This window comes from Petaurus breviceps, unplaced genomic scaffold (genome assembly GCF_028583685.1).
Source record: "Petaurus breviceps papuanus isolate PSGF00001 unplaced genomic scaffold, PetGlider_PUasm1.0 90769, whole genome shotgun sequence".
NCBI classification, from domain to species: Eukaryota; Metazoa; Chordata; class Mammalia; order Diprotodontia; family Petauridae; genus Petaurus; species Petaurus breviceps.
This window is the reverse complement of record NW_027187341.1, coordinates 8,796,787-8,803,908: the sequence shown is the minus strand read 5'-3', so window position 1 is coordinate 8,803,908 and position 7,122 is coordinate 8,796,787. Positions and strand designations below refer to the sequence as shown.

Sequence of the window (7,122 nt, the reverse complement as noted above, 5' to 3'; positions counted from 1 at the left end):
AGTCATTTATGATATCAGTGAACTGAGAACAAAGAAGGTACTCATTAATGAAGGAATGACTTAACATACTAGGATAGGTGAATGTTTTAGAATACTGCTGTGCAGTAAGAAATGACAGCTATGAAGATTTCAGGGGGAAAAAAATCTTGAAAAAATCTGTATGAACTGATATACAGTGAGTGAAGTAAGCTCAGCCAGTAGAACAATATACAAAATGACTAAAGTTAATGAAAAGAACATTAAAAGAAAGCTGAATTTTGAAATTGCCACAATCAGCTTTAGAATACATGGGGTAGAGGAGCTGCAATTTTCTGCTGTTTGTTTGATAATTGCTGAGGTTTTCTTATTATTTGTGTCTGATTAGAAATCGTAAACACTTGAAAGTAGTAATTATACTCAAAATTTTTGGAGAAGCTATGTGGCTAGAGAATAAAGTTTTGGGCCTAGAGACAGGAAGTCCTGAATTCAAATCCAGCCTCAAACACTTACTAGCTGAATGAGGCAGGCCAAGTCACATAACCTCCACATGCCTCAATTTCCTGAATTGTAAACTGAGGATAATGATAACACCTACTTCCAGTTGTATCTTGAGCAGCTAAGATTTTCTATGACCATGTGCCTTAAGTCTTCATCTTCTTCTGACTACACCATGTCCCCCAAAGGTCAGTGGCAAGTGCCCAAGTTGTGTATCATCTATTTGACCAAAGAACTTCGCAATTTACAAAGGCCACAACTTCTGTCTGTGCCAGTACAAGGCGACTTCCACTTACTGTTGCTAGCTCAGTCTCCCAACTGGGGAGAAACTATGGAGCAAATAAGAGAAGCCTACTTCTAAGTTCAATCCATCCACCTCTTGTCTGTCCTGCAAAGTAAGAGGAAAGTTCATGGATAACGAGACTTCTTTCTCTGGCTATGCAGATTTATCCTCCTATCTCCAACTGCATCTTTTCTCTGACTAATATCCACCCATCAGAGAGAAGACTAGTAGTGAAGCAGGGCCTGTTATCTGTCCATTTGACTGGGTCCCTCCCATCTCATGTTGCACTGTTAGAAAAGAGTGGCAGCTTCCACTTACTGATTGATATTTTTAAACCTGTTCATAGCCTTCATATCCTAATGATTGTGAAGCCTTGTAGATCATCTTCCAAACCTAATTCTTTACCTTCCTTTACATGATTCTTTAGTTCCATCCCCCTCAACCTTTCCACCCCAAAGTTTCAACAAAACACTACCCAGCCCTTCCACTGTTCCTAGTGTAGTGTACATTCTATAGACAACAAACTACACTTCATCCTTTAGCTTTTCCTCTCCCACTCACTCCATCTACTAGCTCTTTCTTATTCAAAGGTAGCTCCCACCTAATGACACAATCTGTTTGGGTAACCTTTTCAGCACTGCCTGTACCTTCACTCAGTTGTTCAAGAGGAGATGAAATATTCTTTTCTCCTCATTACAACTTCCAGATTCTCCCTCTTTATTATTCAGTAATCTCTCTTCCTTTGAAAATGCTCATGCTTCTACAAACATGTTTATGTCTTGCTCGTGCTGAATAAACCCTTACTTGATTCTTCCATTCCCACTATCACACAATATCTCTTCTGTACTTTGTGGCTAAAATATTGGAAAAAGCTAGCTCCAATATGTGCCTCTGCTTCCTCTTCTCTCACTCCGTTCTTCATCCCTTACAAACCCTTCTCTACTTCCTATTCTCTTCTCTTCAGGCTTTTGGAGGTCACCACTCTCCTGGTTTTCACCCTTCTTGTCTGATCATGCCTTCTCAGTTTCCTTTATTGAATTTTCATCCGGATCATGCCCTGTAATTATAGGTATCCTTCAGGGGTCTGTATTGGACCATTTCCTCTTCTTCCTCTGTACCCTTTCACTGAGCGATCTCAATATCTCTCCCATGGATTAGATTGTCATCTCTACACTGATTCTTACATCTACTTATTCTGCTCAAACTTCTTCTCTGATAATATCTTCTCTTACATCTCCAACTATTTTTCAGAGATCATAAACTAAACATGTCCAAATCATTTGTGTGTGAAGGAAAAAGGAAAAGTAAACTCATTCAGCCCCACATTGGAAAAAAAATAAAGCAACTGTGGGGAAGAACACAGGGATATAAATACAAATATTAGGACTTATTTTAAGAGAGGCTGAAAGGGTGATAAAGCTACCTAACGTTATCTCTCCTTGAAGTTCGTTCTTTATAAGGAGTCACTAAAAAATAGGAATGTCACTGAAGGTTCTCAGTCAAGATGTTCTCAAGACAGACAATAATAGGTGAAATGAGATATTTAAAAGTTGTATAATAGAATATAAACACAACACACAAAAAGGCCTTTAGAGAAAAGATGGGTGCAATCCAAACATCAAAAGAAATAAACCAGCAATAGATATAATGAGAGAAGAAATAATGAGCAAGCAATCTAGAAAGAGGCATAACAGAGGGAATGATCATTATTCCATGAAGAATTTTATCATGTAAAGACTCAATGTAAAATAAAACAAAATTATGAACAGTAGCAGACCACCAGAAACAATGGAACAATAATACAAAGCCCCGAAATGGATATAAACAGAAATAAAAGACGTAAAAGAAAATAAAAAGTTCAAAATTAGGTCAAAATCAGGGTTGTCAAAGGAGGAAAAAAAACAAGACAAAGAAGAGAATATATTTTTTTCTAAACAACAAATGTAGTCCCTTCATAACAGTAGCTCCCGAGAAGAACAAAGATATATCTGGAACTGAGAAATACAGAATTGAAAGAGAGATTGATAAAACGGAATCAATGTTTTTGCCAACTTTGGGAAAAAATGACCAAGAGTTACAAAAAGCAAAACAAACATCCTAGAAGATAGAAGGGATGGACCTTTTTTAAAAATGATAAATGAAGTGTTTGACCTATAGTAGTAAGTTTTGGCTGATATATCTGTCCTATACAAATACAATTAATTTAAATCATGAATTACATTCTAATTTTTATTCTTAAGAAGACTAGACAAAATATATACCTTTTCTCTTTGGAGGTGGGAAGGTAGGACAATTGGAGTTAAGTGCTTTGCCCAAGGACACATGGATAGTTTTTTTGTGTTAAGTGTGCCGGATTTGAACTCAGGTCCTCCTGACTCCATGGCCAGTGCTCTATTCACTCTGCTACCTAGCTGCCCCAACATTTAATACTTTTAATATTGAAAGAAGTAAATGAGGAAAACTGAAATATGATTAAATGATACAGAGTGGCACATTACTATTAATGATATGTAGATCAAATGATATTTCATTTAAGTTCTTAAAGGAGAAAGAGGAATTGTGAAATGATATAGATAAGCAGAGGGCACTTTACTTTCTTGTTGAGCTAGATAATTCTAATACAATGATAAACAAAAGGAACTATAGAACTAAACAGACTAAAGATAAATATACTTGAAATATGATGAGATCTACTGAAAGGCAATATAAAAAATAAACAGTATTCTCCAGTGTCACACAGTACCTTTTCAAATATATATTAAGGGCTAGGGTGCAGTGAGTCATAAATAAATATAAAAAAAAACAGAAATATATGAAAGCCATTTTTTTAGAACAATAACATCAACAACAACAAAACCCAATATAATTAATGGAGTAATCAGATGGAGAGGATACACAAAACAGAAACAGTAATGGTTTTCCCATTAATAACCATTATTAGATAACATATATGAGTAATTATCATGAGCTACATAAAAATCACTTAAAAATAGATTAATATCAAATTTTACCTACAGTAACACCATCCTCAATGAAAAAAGTCTTATTTTAACAATATAAAGGGAAAGAATTTGTGATCTTACCATACAATTCATAAAAACTAGAAATTAAAAAAGAAACCTGAAAAATACAAAAATGAAATCTTGTAAATAAGAAAAGAAAAAGAAAAATTCAAATAAAATTTTATTGGAATGGTAAGAAGTTGTTTTAGAGAAAAAATCTGACCTTCTTGAATCAGAAACCAGAATAGTGACTTAATCCTATGATCAACAGGCCTGCAGCTACCACTTTCTCAGACACCATTCTAGATCCTATCCTTCCCCCCAAAAGGGAGACCATCACTCAACACTGCCCATTCTTTTCAAAAGTACCCACCCAGACTTTTCTCCAGAAGGCTGGCAAATCTCTGCTTTATATTTTCAGAATTGCTGCTAAAATGATAGAAGTTGGATGCAAACACACTTCTCAGGCTATGACCACTTCACAAACTCATTTCCAGCAAGTAAGAGAAATACCTCCAGCAAAGGAGAAGGGCAAAAACTTTCTTTTTTTTTCTTTTTGGAGGGTAATTGGGGCTAAGCAACTTGCCCAATGTCAAATGCCTAGTAATTGTTAAGTTACTGAAGCCAGATTTGAACTCAGGTCCTCCTGACTCCAGGGCCAGTGCTCTATTTACTGTTTTCCTAGCTGCCCCTGGGCAAAACCTTTGAAACCTGTGGTACAGCATGCTGACAATTCTCAGCAGACCACTGGTGAATGTCCATCTGGTCACCTATCCTGTACTAGGAGTCAGGGAACTACCAGTAAATGCCCCTTCCTAGTGACTCAGATGAACCAAAAAACCAGCAATGTCTTTGCTAAGGACAGTTTAGAGTTTCAAGAGAATGTGCAGGAAATGCAGGCTGTGAAGAAAGAAGTTGCTCAAACTCCAATTAATCCTTCTATGATTAATCCTAACAGCAGGAGAGAAGACCAGAATGGTTTCCTAAAGAATTTTCTTTGATAAAATAATTGGTGAGAAATAAAAAGGGATCATGCTTACCAAATCTTTAAAACCATGTCCTGGAGAGCACACATATTCCCAATGAAAGTTGACTACACAGATTCTCTTGTTACTAAAAAGCAGGTGTCTGTCTGGTTTAGCAATCACTACCTAGGGATGAGTTGTCATCCTTGACTGTGTGGGGCATTCATGGAAACATTAAAACAACATGGTGCTGGAACAGGTGATACTAGAAATATTTCTGGAGCTTTTAAGTTTCAAGTTGATCTGGAACAAGAATTGGCTAAATCCATGGGAAAGTTGCAGCATTACTATTTTCATCCTGCTTTGTTGCCAATGACTCTACTCTTTTCGCTTTGGCTAAGATGATGCCAGACTGTAAAATTTATTCTGATTCTGGGAACTAAGTCTCCATTATCCAAGGAATTCATAATAGCAGAGTGACAAAGTATACATTACAGCATAAAGACATAAGGCACTGTAATAGTAATGGAATTTCAAGATCCCCCTGTATTAGCTTGGTTTTAGGATTGATAGTGTTAAAACCCAGAGCTTGTGAATCCCACTTGTGGCATGGACTTGTTGATGTGAAAAGAGAATGCTGAACTGGGAGGAGCTGGTGACATAAATTTAGAGAGACACAAGCAAAGAGAGAGGGAGAAGAATTTTTTGGAAGCAGCATCTTGGAGGCAGAAAGAGATGGAGAGGATTGCTGAGGGCCAGTTTGAATTGCCCAGGACTTTTGAGAGCTGCCACACAGAGTTGCCAAGAACTGAGGAGACATAGCTGTCATGCTGGTACTTTGTCTGTCTGTTTTGATGTTGTTTTGCCAGATTTGTCCACTAGTGAAAGATAGTCCTGTTGTTGCAGAAGTTCTGGAATCTTGCTCTTGGTTCAGAGCTCCTGAGACTGTTCTGCAGACAGAGAGTGAATTGTGCCCACTGGTGAAGGCCAGTGCTGTTGTTGCAGAGGCCCTTAAAGCTTGTTGTTGGTTCAGAAGCCCTGAAGAAGGATTTTCTTGTTGTATGCTTACAGAAATCCTGGAAGAGGGTTTTACTAATGTTTTCAGGGGTCCTAGGACTGTTCTGAAGACAGAGAATGAATTAATGAAGACACTGGCAATGTATCTTGTGGCCTTGCTAAGCTTTGTCTCCCCAGGAACAAAGATTGCTGAGAACTTGCCTCAGGTCAGGATGAAGAAAAGCCCTCTCTTTGGGTATTAAATGCTGTGCTTAAGCTTGTTGTAACTCTGGGGTAGATTCAGTTGCGATCCAAGGGTGGGGAACTTTTGACTTTTTTGTGCTTTGTGATTGAACCAATGAATGTACTTTACTAATGATTGGAAACTAATCTCCATTTGAGAAGAGGGGCTTTGTGATTGACTAAATGAATGTACTGTCTAGGGGTGGAGTAATATTTAGAAGAGGGACTTTGTGATTGCTTAAATGAAGTAATGTCCAGGGGTGGAGTAGTACTTGATTGAATTACACTTGGTGAATGCTGTATTTTGAATTATGCTATATTTTGATTTTCTCTGTTCTTAGTTTGTCACTGAATAAAATGGAGAGTAGCTATGCTGGTATTTTGAACCTTGGGAATCTGCCTTTGCTTGGCATTACAGGCACCTAAGAGAGCTGCTAAAGAAATCAGACCCACCATTCCCTAAGATTGTTGTATTTACTGTTCACTCAATGGATGGAGTAGTATATCCATTGGAAAAACTATGTGATGTGTCCCATGAATATAGGGCAATTACCTTTGAGGAAGAAGTTCCATGCCATGGGATTATGTGATGTTCAAGGAGGTCAGATAGGTGATTGAGATGGAATCATGCGTAAAATGGACATTATTTCCGGAACCAATTGCAAAACCCTTTGTTTGTGTTGGGAGCTACATCACTCTATGAGTTCTTTAATAAACATTGTATGATCTTGTGCTGCTGGCTTCATTTTTATAACTCCCCTATCCTCCAAACTTCTAGGTAGCATTGTTAAATCATTTCATATCTTAAAGAGCTCTAAAAGTTGAGCCCTTCACTGGCAGCACTTAGCGGAATGTCAAACTTATGAGACTGATGGTAATGAATGCCAGGTTTCTGGTAGTAATTTAATAATAGTACTACTCTCAGGCTTAGATATAGCAACACATACATATATACACATATACATACATACATATATACATGTATGTATGCTTGTATGTGTAGTAAGAAAAATCTGAGTTCACATTCCCTCTCATATTTTTACTAACTGCATGACTCTATATCTATATATGTCTGTATCTGTGTCTTTCTAACTATCTTTATCTATCTATATCCATTTTTCTATTAAATCTTCCTTAATTTAAGTGTTAGAATTACATT

The 7,122-nt window shown here is 37.1% G+C and overlaps 1 pseudogene; it reads left to right on the top strand.

The window, feature by feature from the left end:
* Window positions 1–4,019: 4,019 nt before the first annotated feature.
* LOC138146715 (5-aminolevulinate synthase, non-specific, mitochondrial pseudogene) lies at window positions 4,020–6,870 on the top strand (annotated as a pseudogene).
* The last annotated feature ends 252 nt before the right edge of the window (window positions 6,871–7,122 follow it).